This window comes from Condylura cristata, unplaced genomic scaffold (assembly GCF_000260355.1).
Source record: "Condylura cristata isolate star-nosed mole 26May11 unplaced genomic scaffold, ConCri1.0 scaffold00007, whole genome shotgun sequence".
In the NCBI taxonomy this organism is placed as follows: domain Eukaryota; kingdom Metazoa; phylum Chordata; class Mammalia; order Eulipotyphla; family Talpidae; genus Condylura; species Condylura cristata.
Window position 1 is genome coordinate 35531307 of NW_004567108.1, and position 14031 is coordinate 35545337.

Here is a 14031-nt window from a genome sequence, read left to right on the forward strand (position 1 = left end):
AGGGCGCCCGCCCGCCGGCCCTCTCCCCCCACTTTGGGTCCACACCCGTTCTCCTCCCTCCCTCGCTCTCTCCCTCTTTCCTCCTCAGGTGCCCCCGCTCCTCGGGCCCCACTGCGCCCCCGAGCCCCGCCCGCCGCTCCGGAGCTCTCCCCGGCAAGGCACAGTCGCTCGCCTCGGCCCACTGGGATCCCGCGCCGAGCAGCTGGCTCCAAACCTAGGGGCCCTCCTCTCCTCCTCCGCTGGCCCTCTACACCCACCCTGCGGCTCCCCTCCCCCCAGCCCCTCTTTCCCTACAGGCTAGCACCCTGAGCCAGGCTCCGAGGGCTGGGTAGCACCAAAATAAGCCTCTCGCCCTTCACCAACACATTTGAAAGCATTTCTAAGGAAAATAACAGGATGCCCCTCCAGGGAGCCCACAGCCCAACTCCTTCCAAATGGGCTGCAGGCCTCCCGCACACTCTGGGAGTTAGGAAAGACCCGGTGCTTCCGAAGCTCGCGCCCTCCCTCTCCCCCTACTCGCGGAAGGCTGCGTTGGATGGTGCTACAGTCTTCAGAAGTTCCTGCTAGCTACATCTCCTCATCATCTGAGGACCGGGAGGCCCCAAAGAGGAAGCAAGTCGTCACCACACAAATTCCCGTAAGATCCAAGAAAGGAACTTCTCCAGAGTTTTCACCTCTTCCTTGGGTGTTACTAAAATTTCCTCCTGGCTTCTACCTCACGTAGCCTCCCATAGTCAATTGCTCTTCCTCACACTCTGGGCCGGGCAGTCAAAAACCACCGTCCCTCACTCTCCTAGTGAGACAAACACAGAGGAAGCTTCGTCCAAAGAAAACAGGAATCTCTCTGAGCCAGGCAGCCCTTCGCGGTTGCCCTTCATTCCCGCCCCCGCGCCCTCCCCCCACCACCACACGCAGTGAATGCGGAGCTGTGGGCACCACTGCCCTAAGCACGGGGAAATAATGTGGCCTAAGGAAAGGGCTCAATCTAGAATGGCTTATATGGGAAAGGCCAAGAACACAGTCCAAATGCTAAGTACAAAGAAGTATGTCTCCAGTTTGAAATAATGTCTTTGGTTCTTCCTTTCTCTCATGGATTTCTGGAGTGACTGGATAAAGACTTCCAATGTTAATTCCTCGCCTTCACAGAGAAGCATGGTGACACCCCCAAATCCCAAGTCCCCATATCAGATATAGTGAGGAGAAAGAATTAGTCTAATCACCTTCTTCTACCTATGCTTCTTTTCCTAGTTTAGCACTCCAACTTTTTGTTCTCTTCAAATGTTTTGACGACATGAAAAAAGAATACATCTCCAGTTTTTACCCAGAAGGTCTATGCTCTATTTTCTAATGGACAGGTAAACTGTTCATAAAATTGCAGTGCAGGTTGGCTTCCTCAAAAATCAAATTCTGAGATGGTGTACAGTGGGAGGAGGTTTACGAGGAAGCATGCTGGGAGCTGACATATGGAAGGAGAGGGGGTAGGGGGGAACACTGAAACCAACCTAGGGCAGTCTCAAGGAAAGCGTCCATCATCCCTCCGGTGAGCAGTGAGCAGGATGATCTTTCAGGGTGTCCTGAGGTAGTGGTAGGAGGACAGGTCATTACACCCCCACATGGGTCAGTTGTGACTTGCCAGGCTATCTCAGCAGCCTGAGACAGGTGGCCCTCTTCAGTAGAGGCAATCCCTAGCAGTAGTGCTGAGGACTTCCTGCTGGTAGCACTCCCCCAGCTGGAGGGGAATATCCTTTCCTGGTATCACAGCTGCTACACCATTTCTTCCCAGAATCCCTAAGTCCAGACTTCCTTGCCCCATTCACATGCTTATAAGAATACCACCTTGAGGCCCTCCCTGGTGGAGCAGCAGGTTAAAGCACAGCACTGAGAAGCTAAAGCCACTTCCTCATGAGTTCGATTCCTGCCTGCCCCGGAGGTGACCCACATGGCGAGGCAGACCTCTCCTGACCCGCCCGCTGCTCCCCTCAGCAGTGTACTTGTCGATTTGCCTGTTCTGCTCCCCACTCTGTCTCTGGTGAAGCCTCTCGCCACCCTGCACCTCTGGCCTGTACCCCAGTTCTGTATGCACAAAAAAATAAATCTTAAAAAAAAAAAATACCACCTTGAACAGTCACGAATGAGATGGAGAGACTCATCTGAAATAAGCCTAAGTCTGAGGGCTACCATATGCTCTTCACAGGAGCTATTCAGAACCCGGAAAATACCATCAGTTAAACCACAGAAGTACTGGTCTCCATACCTATCCCTGATGTGATTATTTTTTGTTTTATTTTTAATTGTTGTTTTTCCAATGGACTACCATTATTTTACATCTTTGTTAATATTTTTACAATACAGGATTCCTCCCCTTAGGTGTGGTTCCCTGACGTAATGTTAAGCCACAAATTAATCATTCCTAAAATGTATGTGTCCTTTATACCCATTTTAGGAGCTACCAATGGCAGCGCTTTTTTTTTTTAATGCTAATTCTCATGCCACATGTCTACTTTTTCAGAGTTTTCTCTAGGAATGAGGTTAATGGGATGAAACTAACCAGAGAAGGGAAAAGGGTCACTCATGGAGGTTTCTGAAAGTAAGAAGGCTATGTGTTGATAATTCAGAAATTACAATCAATTTTCCGGTGGAAAACATTAGAGATGGAATCATGAAGTCACCTGGAAACCAATTTAGGTCACACTTTTCGTACATGAAAAAAAAAATGATTACGGCTTGAGATCATAAATAACCTCAATATACTATAGTTACTGAAGAAGACTGAGTTGCTTTAGTTCATTTATTGAACATTTTATATTGGGACCAGTGCCTTTATAGAATGCAACTTCATACAGGAATAGCAAACAGAATTGGGGTATAAATTTTTCCTTCTAATCTCAGAGCAGCTGATAATTTCAATACCTTCCTCAAATACAGCTCCTCTGCCAATTCTGGCTTAGTGAAAGGGAAAAACTAAAGTATCCCCGTCATCTCCACCAAGTGTTCTCAGTGGGGGTGTGGAACCTGCTCCTATTGCTGGCACAGCTCTGTTCACTGGAACATGCAGAAGTGTGCAATGGAGGAGAAACGGTTTAACTGAAATCATCCCTAGATTAGCTCTGAGGCCTAAGTTCTAACCCATGGTAGTGATTTCTGGACCAATTCCCATGTCACAATTTCAATGCATTCTAGGATAACAGCGAAGTCGACAAGCTCAGACACTGTAGATAAAACGTAAGTTCAGGTTACAGAATAAGGCCAGAAATCTCCAACGTTAAAAAATTTAATTAAGTGGAAAAATTTAGTTATAGCCAATGCCCAAGAAACAAATCAAAAGAAAGCAAAATAAATCAGAAATGTCTTAAAAAATGAAACCTCAGATATGTCCAGGGTCGGCTGAGTGGCTTGATATTTTATACTAACGTCAAATCAGAGCTTATTTCTGAATTATGACCCAGAGGCACTCCCAGATCTGCAACAATTAAGGTCCCTTCTCTTTCTAAAATGGTATGACTCTTCCAGAATTCCTCTAAAGAAGCAGAAAATGTGATTAATACATTCTGAATGATTCTTAAGCACAAAGGTTAAAAAAATAGCAGCTTTCTAATTGATCTTTGGATAACCAAACATTTAATAAACTAACCTTGCAGAGCTTCTGAATTCAAAGTACATTGCTAGTGGAGGAGCTTATTGGAAATCTAACCACCTGATAAGTAAAATGATATAGTTTATTAGACAGCCCAGTACAGTGGAAGGTTCACTGAACTCAGAATTAGATGAGTGAATCAGAAACGTAGAGCTGCCTCTTGTAAATGTATAACCTTGGACAAGCCACTTAACCTCGGAGACTCAATTACTTAGGTAATTTCCAAAGTCACTAAATCACCAACATTCAGGAATGCTCTGAAATTGTGACCACCTTTTATTAAATTACATTTAATTTAGAATTAATGTAATTTTTGAATTGAAAGAGTGGTCCTGAACTTAACTGCACATGTTTTCATCCTGAGGAATTTGTCATGAATTGTCTATGAATACAACAGTTCTTTGGCCTCCATCCCGAAGACTTGGATACAAGGATCATGAACAGGTCTAGTGTGTACACTTTCCAAGAAGGTAAGTCCAATGTAGTTTCCACCACCTCCTTTGGGGATAAGAATAAACACTGACATCTTTAGAAGGACCTAGAAAACCTACCTGAAATGGCCCGTGAGACCTTTCTGAGCCCTCTATTCTCTCACTGCTCCAGTGAACCGGCCTCCTTGCTGTTCCTGCAGGAGACCTGATACTACCACCAGGAGCTCATCTCTCTGCCCTTCTACTACTCCACCAAAATTTGCATGGCTGACCTCCTTATTCCCTTTAGTGTTTGCTCATATGTGATCTACACTATAAACCTTGTTCAAAATCTTCATCCATATCCCCTCCATTGTCCCCACACTACGCCTGACCCCCTCAATCTACTCTTTTTAGAGCACGTATCCCCTTCCAACTTACTGTATAACTAGCTCATTTATTATAGTTTCTCAGCTGTCTTTACCAACTAGAATATAACCTCTACAAGAGCAGGATTTTTGGTTTCTTATTCACTGACTGCTCCCAAATTCCCAGTACAGTGCCTAGCATGGAGGAAATAGTTGGATATTTGTTGAATAAATAAATGAATTTGTTTCTCCCATTGCTTCTTCTTTGGCCTTTCTTTCCTCTGCACTGTTCTAACTCAAAAGGGTTTGGGGGGGGTTTATTTTATTGGATAGAGTTTTATGTTCTGTGGTGTTAGTTCTTAAAATCTGTGAATGCCTCTGACCTCGTAATCCTCCTTTTGGTAATATACATGAAAAAAAAACCCCACAATAAAGTATTAACTTATATAGAGATGTTTGTGAAATGCTATTTACAATAATGAAACTGTAGATATCCAAATAGCAAACATGTTGGAAGTGGCTCCTCAACAAAACACATCAGAACGCCACTACCTAAATTTATAGAGATGAGCATTGGACTCGGATGTATTAGGATTTCAAAAAATGTAACATACGGAGATTGATAACAACTATGGAAAAATTTCTGTCTAATGTGGAAGTTCATAAGTGAATGTAAAGTGATATAATAAAAAAACTGGAGTTGAACAAATTTTACTTTCTGAAAAACTGTTTCAGAGAATATAAAAACAATGGAAATCAACAAACATATTTCCTAATTTTCTGCCCAAAAAATTTTAGCTAAATATATATATATATATTTATATATATTAAAGCTTTATTTATTTATTCATACAGAACTGGAGTACAGGCCGGAGAGGCGGAGGGTGAGAGGATTCACCAGGGACAGAGTGGGGAGCAGAACAGGCAGATGACGAAGTACACTGCTGAGGGGAGCAGCGGGCGGGTCAGGAGAGGTCTGCCTCACCATGTGGATCTCCTCTAGGGCAGGCAGGGATCGAACTCATGCGGAAGTGGCTTATGCTTCTCAGTGCAGTGCTTTAACCCCCTGCGCCACCAGGGAGGGCCCTAAATATATATTTTTTAATGGGCCTGATTTTCTTCCTCAGACACAAGGTAAAAGATGCAAAGCAATAAAGAGGGGAGAGAATTATAGAGAGAAATCCAATGCAGTCAGATTTGCAAAGAAAGGATTTACAAAACCAGAGTCTCAAGAGTATGGAGAAGCTAAAAAATGACAGTCACTTACATTTACATGGTAAAACATTCCTACTAAGTGGGTTTACAAATACAACTCTTTTAATAGAGTCAAAACAGCTGTATTTTTAACTATAGGTACATCTTGTACCTTTTTTTTTTTTTCCACAAACCAAATAAAATTTAGGAGAGGCTTTGGTCCACAGGATGGTTTTTCATACCACTTGTAGACCATGCAAACAGAGACGTGCAAGAGATTCAGCCAACACATGACTTCCTGAGGCCCACATGGTCAGCAGGCCCTGGACCACTGAGCACTGGACTCAGGATGGGATGCATGCAAAGACTGTCTGTTCTTCCTATTTACAAGAACACCACAGGGCAGGACTGGATCCGCCCTGGAGACAGACTCTAGAATATCCTTACTACAGAACTCTGGATTTAAATACTTAGGCTAGATGTGCTAGAACATTCATTTCCAAAAATCTTGTAAAGACATTTATAAGTCAGGCATAAAAAGATTTACCAGTGGAACACAAGTCCTACTCCCAAGAAGCTGACAGAGCAAATGGGGAAATGGGACTTAGCCACCAAACATGACAACGCACACGCAAATGTCAAGGTGGAACAGCAAATGTGAGTGGTACTGTCAAATTTTATAGCAAGTACTGTTATGAGGGAAAGTCACTAGACAGCGGACCCTGACAGCAGGACCTTTACCAGGAGGAATTTTCAAGAACAACAACAAAGGCTCAGGGGCAGGAACTAGTCTTGCTGGGTTCAGAGGACAGAACGCAGATGAAATCATTAGGCAAAGCCTCCAGAGGTAGGTTGGACTGGAAGAAGAGGAAAACAGAGATGGCAGACCCTGAAACTTCTATAAGTAATACAAGTCACTGTAGCTTCTACTGCTCTTAAATCCCCTTGTGGAAATCTAGACTGAGAAAACAAATCCATTGTCCTGTAAAAAAAAATTTGTTTGCCAAATGATTACTTCTTCTTCTTCTTCTTCTTTTTTTTTTTAAGAACAGCAGGCTATGTATTTCATAAAGACCTGACATAGTACTTTTGGGTTTTCTGGGTATTCTAAGTCAGAGTACCTATGACCAATTCACATCAACTTGACTTAAGTTACAATATGTAAAGCAAGTACATTTGCTTCTAAATTAGTGTGACATTCCTAAATGCCTCGTAGTAATAATTTTAAAAGTTAATGTTTCTTTTTAATGATTTATTTATGCATATAAGAACTGGGGTACAGGACAGAGGTGCAGGAGGTGAGAGACAGTGGGAAGCAGAACAGCAGACTGACTGAAATACACTGCTGAGGGGAACAGAGGGCGGGTCAGTAGAGGTCTGCATGCCAAAGTGGGTCACCTCCCTGGCCAGGGATAGAACTAGTGCTGCAGTAGCTTGGAGAGCTTCACAGTGCTGTGCTTTAACCCGCTGCGCCACCAGGGACGGCCCTAAAAGTTATTATTTCTAAGCAGGCATTCTTGTGTTTGCATGCACATTTTGCTAGGCATATCATCATTTTTTTTAAAGATTTATTTATTTGTGCATACAGAACTGGGGTACAGGCCAGAGGCTCAGGGGCGGCGAGAGGCTTCACCAGAAACAGGGTGGGGAACAGAACAGGCAGATCAACGAAGTACACTGCTGAGGGGAGCAGTGAGCGGGTCAGGAGAGGTCTGCCACCCATGTGGTCACCTCCAGGGCAGGTGGGAATCGAACTCATGCGAAAGCGGCCTTAGATTCTCAGTGCTGTGCTTTAACCCGCTGCGCCACCAGGGAGGGCCAGGCATATCATCATTTTAAAAGATTTCATTACACTCTCTAATGCCAAAGCCATCCACTTATTTGCTCAGCAGCTACAAAAACATTGTGACTTAATGACATTTTGGTCAATGAGAGATTGCATATGTGATGGTGGTCTCGATAAATTCTACTACAAAGCCTAGGTGTGTGGAATTCTGTATCATCAATGACATTTGCACAACAACAAGATCACCTAAGTCACATTACTGGGAACACAGGTATGACTGTTCCTAGTGAGTGGCCACCATGTCAGACAGTGGGGAAAGAGTGTCATGCATCAGACACAGGCTCCGGGGAACAAGACAGAACAGTATCTTATGTCTATGGAGTTTAAAATATTATGGGGGTCAGAAGGACAAATGAGCAATAAAATTCTCTGGAAGTGGTGAAGGTTATGCAGGGATGTAAAATATGTTGATAGGATCAAGAGAGAGTGGGGTAGGGTCATGGAAATTTTCTCAGGGAATATGACATTTAAGCTAAGATGCTCAGAAAATCTTCTCAGAGGAATGTCATTGCTTAGCACCCACCATCTACGCACTGAGCGCCACCGGGCCAGGCACAAAGGTGTCACTGGGAGGGGCACAAAGTCCTCCGTACTTGGGCACAGGCAGTTCTGCCAGGCACACAGGTGCACATACCAACAAGTGTGTTAATGGTTGTTTTGAAAAAGTAATCTGAGTCTAGAGAGAATGATCACCGTGGGTGGAAGTGTTGCAGACAATGTCACTGAGGAGATGGAGAGTGGCTCTTGGAAGAAAGGGGGGTATGTAAATCAGTGGAAAAGAGGGCAGTGCAGAGAAAATAATGCGAGCCCAGACCTAGAGGAGGTAACACATTGAGTGCTTGAAGGACATTAAATTATTCAAAAGATGTATATTGTGGGGAAGAAAATAACTTGTGTTGATTGACAGGCTGTGACCAGGGAAAGAAATGCCCTATTAAGGAATCTGTTTAAATGCTAGTCAGAAGGTATTATTAGAATTCTTCAACAAGACTGTATCTCCAATGTGTTATTTTACTGAGACGAATTCGGTTGTGTATTCAAGAAGGGCTGGTGAAGGAAGTCAGGAATGAGGGTCAGTAAGCAGCTGTAGTAATCCAGGCATGGAATAGTAAGGCCTGGTATAGACGAGACTGTCTCTCCACTGCCTCCTCCCCGTCAAGTTCCTATGTTCAAGCCCTAATTGCCAGTGTAACTGTATGGGAGATAAGGCCTCCAAAGGGGTAACTAAGGCTACATAAGGTCTTAAGGGAGAGACCTTGACTGAATAAATCCAGTGTTCTTAAAGAAGAACACCAGCTCTCTCACGCTCTCTCTCCCCTCACACAAAGTCAAGGCTACATGAGGACGCAGGGAGAGGGGGCCTGTGCAAGCTGTGGAGAGGTTAAGAATCAGGCACCAAGCTAGACTTCTACGCTCCACAATGGTGAGAAAATAAATTTCTGCTATTTAAAATACCCAGTCCTTGGTATTTTGTTGTGGGCAGCCTAAGCAGACTTAACACCAGAACATAGAATAGACAGAATTTATGAACATGGAAAAGAAGAGAAATTCCAGAGACCTTTTGGGCTTAGTTGCTTGTTAGATGGGGTGCCCAGGAGCCAGTGATAGCAAAACTGGTTCAAAATTTTCCAGCTAAGGTATCTAGACCAAAGTTTATATGGGAATGGAGCACACTCCCAGGAAAAGTAAGTTTGTTTATAAAAGGGTTCCTTTACCTGAATTTGTACTTTCTGGGACCCAGAATCATGAATCTGGAAACCAGAAATTGTCCATACAATAGCAGCAATGAGACTCTACCATACCAAGGAGGTGACTGGAATGCAAGTGACAAGGATCTGTGAATCTCTTTCATCTTCTCTGTTATATTTCTAGTGCTTAGGAATAGGGATAACATGTGTTCAGCATCTGTTAATAAACATGGACCTGCATGAAGAGGCCCAGCAGAGCGGTCAGCCACCAGGTCCTCCACATCTACAAGTGCATGGACCCCCTTTTCTGGCATGCTAAGAAAATAGTCTCTTTGCTAAAACTTCCTTGGGTTTCCAGGCTGGTCTACACAGGAATACGAGTTTCTTGCTTCCAGCTTGCTAAATTCAGTCTCTTGATACTTCTGTTTCAGAACAGCTTTTGCGCCCTGAGATTTTTACTTCCTTGCTAACTAAAGGTGCCTCAAGGCTGCAGCTCAGCCAAAGGGTTCTACATTAGCAGCTTCTATGGTTCTGATGTCTTAATCCTCTCCCTTTGGCTGCAAGGACTGTGAAAAGAGGTGTTCTGGAAGACTTTTGGCAGAAAGTCTCTTCCTTCTCAGAGTCTGACATTTGCTCAGCAGCATGGCAGTCCCCTGTTACACCATTAAACATCTCCAAGGCAACAGTAGCTGGGGGCATGACTGATTACTTCTTCATACTTCCTATTATGTGGCTTATAATAAATTAAGTCAGACATAGGAGACTTCTCAGCGTTCTCCACACCAGAGACTGTCAAACTTGAGCATACATCAAAATTGCCTTAAAACAGATGGCAGGGTCTGAAAATGTGCATTTCAAACTTGTCACCAAATGATACTGATGCTTCCGATTCCACGTCACAGTTTGAAAACCACTGCTATATGTGAAGTAAGATAATCTCCCTCCCAAACAACACTTAGGACCCCCCAAACCCTTCACTCTGTTTTCTGAAGTGCAATATAACTTGTGCTTAAACCTGAATATTTTATAACACAAAAGAATGTCATAAAGCACTATCATCCAGCTTTGAAAAATCAACCCGAGTCCACAGAGCTCAGAATTGCATGTGTAAAATTGTAAGCTTGTGCGTTTCAAAGATGTCCATCCAGGCCAAGGGAAGCATAAGGACAAATTTTCAAGAGATGTTTTCCTTTGTGAGACATGGAAGTTGGGGGTAGGGTTACCTATAAAATACAATTTAATGCTCACATACATACCAGCAGAATGATACAAATTTCCAGTAGAGAGCATTGGATTTTCTTTTTCCTAATATATAGTGTCCAAGCATTAACTTTTAGGGACAATAAATGAACTCCTAGGAAGCAGATTCCAGGGTAATGGGAGAAGGTGGATAGTATGAATTCAATCTAGTGTAAATAGACCAAGCACATAAAATCATTTTCAGACGCTGGGTGAGTAGCTCTAACAAGTACCATTTTGGAGGTGACTTGCCATGTAACCGTCATGTACATATTTTATCTCTGTATGAAATTGCGGTATGTACTATGTATTTCTGTGCTTTTCTTCTTTGACCCTTTAGATACAAAATCTTTTCATGCCTCCTTTCTGTTTACCATTAACCTCAACTCCCACCTAGCAAGGCTAAGTGATTACTTGCTTTCTCCTGAGCATGGTGTCATTAAACTTTTATAGGCTATAAAAATCTTCCACAGCCCTGTAAAAAAATAAGACTAAGGCAATAAGTATTGGCATTCTCACTAGGACCTAAAAGATACATCTTAGATCCCTCTTAATGAGGGATTTGATTTTTTTATAAATCACTAACATAAATACCAGTTTAAAAAAGAAAAAAATAAAACCAACTCAAAATGGATTAACGAACTAAACATAAGACCTGAACCCATAAAACATCTAGAAGAAAAGGTGGGCGAAACACTACACAACATACACCTCAGTAATATCTTTAAAGATAGATCACCCAAAGCAAGGATAGTGAAGGAAAGGATAAACAGCTGGGACTACATCAAGTTAAAGAGCTTCTGTACAGCAAGAGAGACACTACACAAAACAAAAAGACACCCTACTGATTGGGAGAAAATTTTTGTACACAAATATTAATGACAAAGGACTGATCACATAGATATACACAGAGCTGTTGAAACTCAACAAAAATAAAGTGAACAACCCCCCATCAAAAAATGGGCAGAGGAGTTAAAGAGACATTTCTCCAAAGAGGAAATGCATATGGACAATAGGCATATGAAAAAAATGTTCAACATCACTTGTAATAAGAGAAGTGCAAATTAAAACCACAATGAGATACTATCTCACACCAGTGAGAATAGCACATCTTCAAACAACTAGCAACAACAAGTGTTGGTGAGGATATAGAGAGAGGTGGGAATGCAAATTAGTCTAACCACTATGGAAAGCTGTTTGGAGGTTTCTCAAACTGCTAAAAATAGAGCTTTCATCTGACCCAGCAATCCTACTCGTAGGTCTCTACCCAAAGGACAAAAACCTGGACTCAAAAAGACACCTCATGCCCATGTTTATTGCAGCTCTATTTACAATAGGGAAGACATGGAATCAACCCAAATGCCCAAAAATAGGTGACTGGATTAAAAGATGTGGTCTATGTACACAATGGAATATTACTCAGCAGTCAAAAAGATAAACTCATGCCTTTTGCAGCAACACGGATGGAGCTGGAAGGGATCATGCTGAGTGAAATAAGCCAGAAAGAAAAAGAAGAATACCGGAAGATTTCACTCATAGCAGGAGCATAAGGGACCAGGAAAGAAAAAAAGCAATTGGAATAAGGAAAAAAATGAAAAACAATGAATAACTATAAACCAGAAACATTTTACAGGGGTGGGGAGGAGAATAGGATCAAAACTGGGGTGGGGTGGGAAGAGTGCACAGGGCTATGGTGATGACACAAAGGTGAATTGGTGGGAAGTACATGGGGATTACAACTGAAATGAAAATATGCACAAAATGAAGAATGGTGTGAAAAAAAAAGTCTATGTCCTTAAAAAATATCCCTCTCTAGATTTTAGAAAGAAAAATGACATATTAGGAGAATTGTCTCCTGTTAAATTAAGAAATCAAGTATTTAAGATTTTCCTTTTCTTAATATCTTTGTGAGAGAAGGAGCCCAATTGCAAGGTCTGTATATTTACAAGACATTTCAAGCACTAAATTACAGGAAGATCTGTAAGAACTGCATTATGGTACATGCATGGACATGGTCTTCTCTTCGTACAAGTGAGTATAAAACATGTACAATAATAAGAGAGATGTCACATCTTTGCAAGTGCAGGCACACCTTGCAGACAGTGTGGGTTCAGTTCCAAACCATCTCAACACATATCACAATAAAGCAAGTCACACAAACATTTTCACTTTCCAGTACATACAAAATTAATGTTTACATTATACGATGTCTATTAAGAGCATGATGCAAGAGCATGATGTCTTAAAAAAAAACATATAATCCTTAGTTAAATGTGACATGGAGACACAAAGTGAGCATCTGCTGTAGGAAAATGGCACCAATAGACGTTACCTCCTTGATGAGGTTACTGCAAACCTCAATGTGTCAAAAATATCTGAAAAGCACAATAACACAAGTTATGTCTGTAATCTCCCATCTCAGGAAATAGAGGAAGCAGAACCTGAATGTCCCTTCTTCTTAGAACTCCAGCTATGGTGTATGGCGGGGAGGGAGGGAAAGAGAGATACTAGAAATTCCATGGGAATGGTCTTAGCACCTTGTCATAGCCTAAGCACTATAACAAAAGTCACATGAGTATATAGGAAAAGAAAATAAGGCACCGTGAGAACAGACAGTTCTTCAATAACAAACATAAATAATGTAGTGTAGTTCTTCCAATAGCTTACAATATCCACTTTTTTAAAAAAAAAATCATGGACGAAGAATGAAGGGGAAAAAGAACACAAAACTTCTCAAGCAGATCTTCAAGTTAGAGTAGTATTTTTAAATGGCAATCTTTTGTGGAAGATCATGAATAGCTATTTGTAGCATAAATTGACTTCCAGCCCTGATGAAAAACCAGGGGCCAAATTTACACTCCTTCCACTGTCAATTAGAAAATAACATAAAATATATTAAACAACTATTTTCAGACATGGAAAATAAATAGTTCAAGACTATACATGACAGAAGGAAAACAGAAGAGTTATATAATATTACCTCAATTTTCACACATTTTGCACCTTGGATCAGAAAAGGAATCCCAGGCAGCAATCAATGGTTCTGCTGACATGAGATGACAGAGATTAGTTTGGAGAGGCTTATGTGGCTGTAATTGATGGGGCAGTTTTTCAGAAAAATGAAGTTATGTGGACAAGGGGACTTGAAATTCATTAAAAACTAAGGTGAGAATTAGTTGGGTGAAACTGACATATCAGAGAAAAAGTGATAGGGAAGATATAATCTGAACAATTCTGGAGATCACAGAGAACAGGATTCATCAAAGTTTTCACCAACCAGAGTGGAGTGTCCTTGTTGATCACTCAGGACACTCAATAGAGAACCCACAGGCTCATGCCTTGATAATGTTGAGGAATACCAGAGAAAAGATGACTCCAGACTTACCCTAAAAAGGGTAAAAGAGATACAATAATTAACTCAACCGAACTTAATTGTTGGCCAAAAGAAAATCTAATGTTCTTTATTTTTTTACTACAAAGAAATCTAAGTATTCAACAATGTAACACTCACAATGTCTAGCATACTCATGTGAAAATCTTTATTAAAATACTTGAGGTTAAAAAAAAAAGTTTGACCTATAGTCAAAACTACTAGATATGCCAAGAAGCTAAGTCAGCTATCCTAACAAATACCCAACTACTGAAAGAAAAA

General features: G+C 41.7%; 1 protein-coding gene across 1 annotated transcript in view; it reads right to left on the bottom strand.

Moving 5' to 3' along the window:
• PDE8B (phosphodiesterase 8B) overlaps positions 1–14031 on the bottom strand; it is a 256270-nt gene that overhangs the window by 164956 nt on the left and 77283 nt on the right. The gene's annotated exons all lie outside the window — the stretch shown is intronic.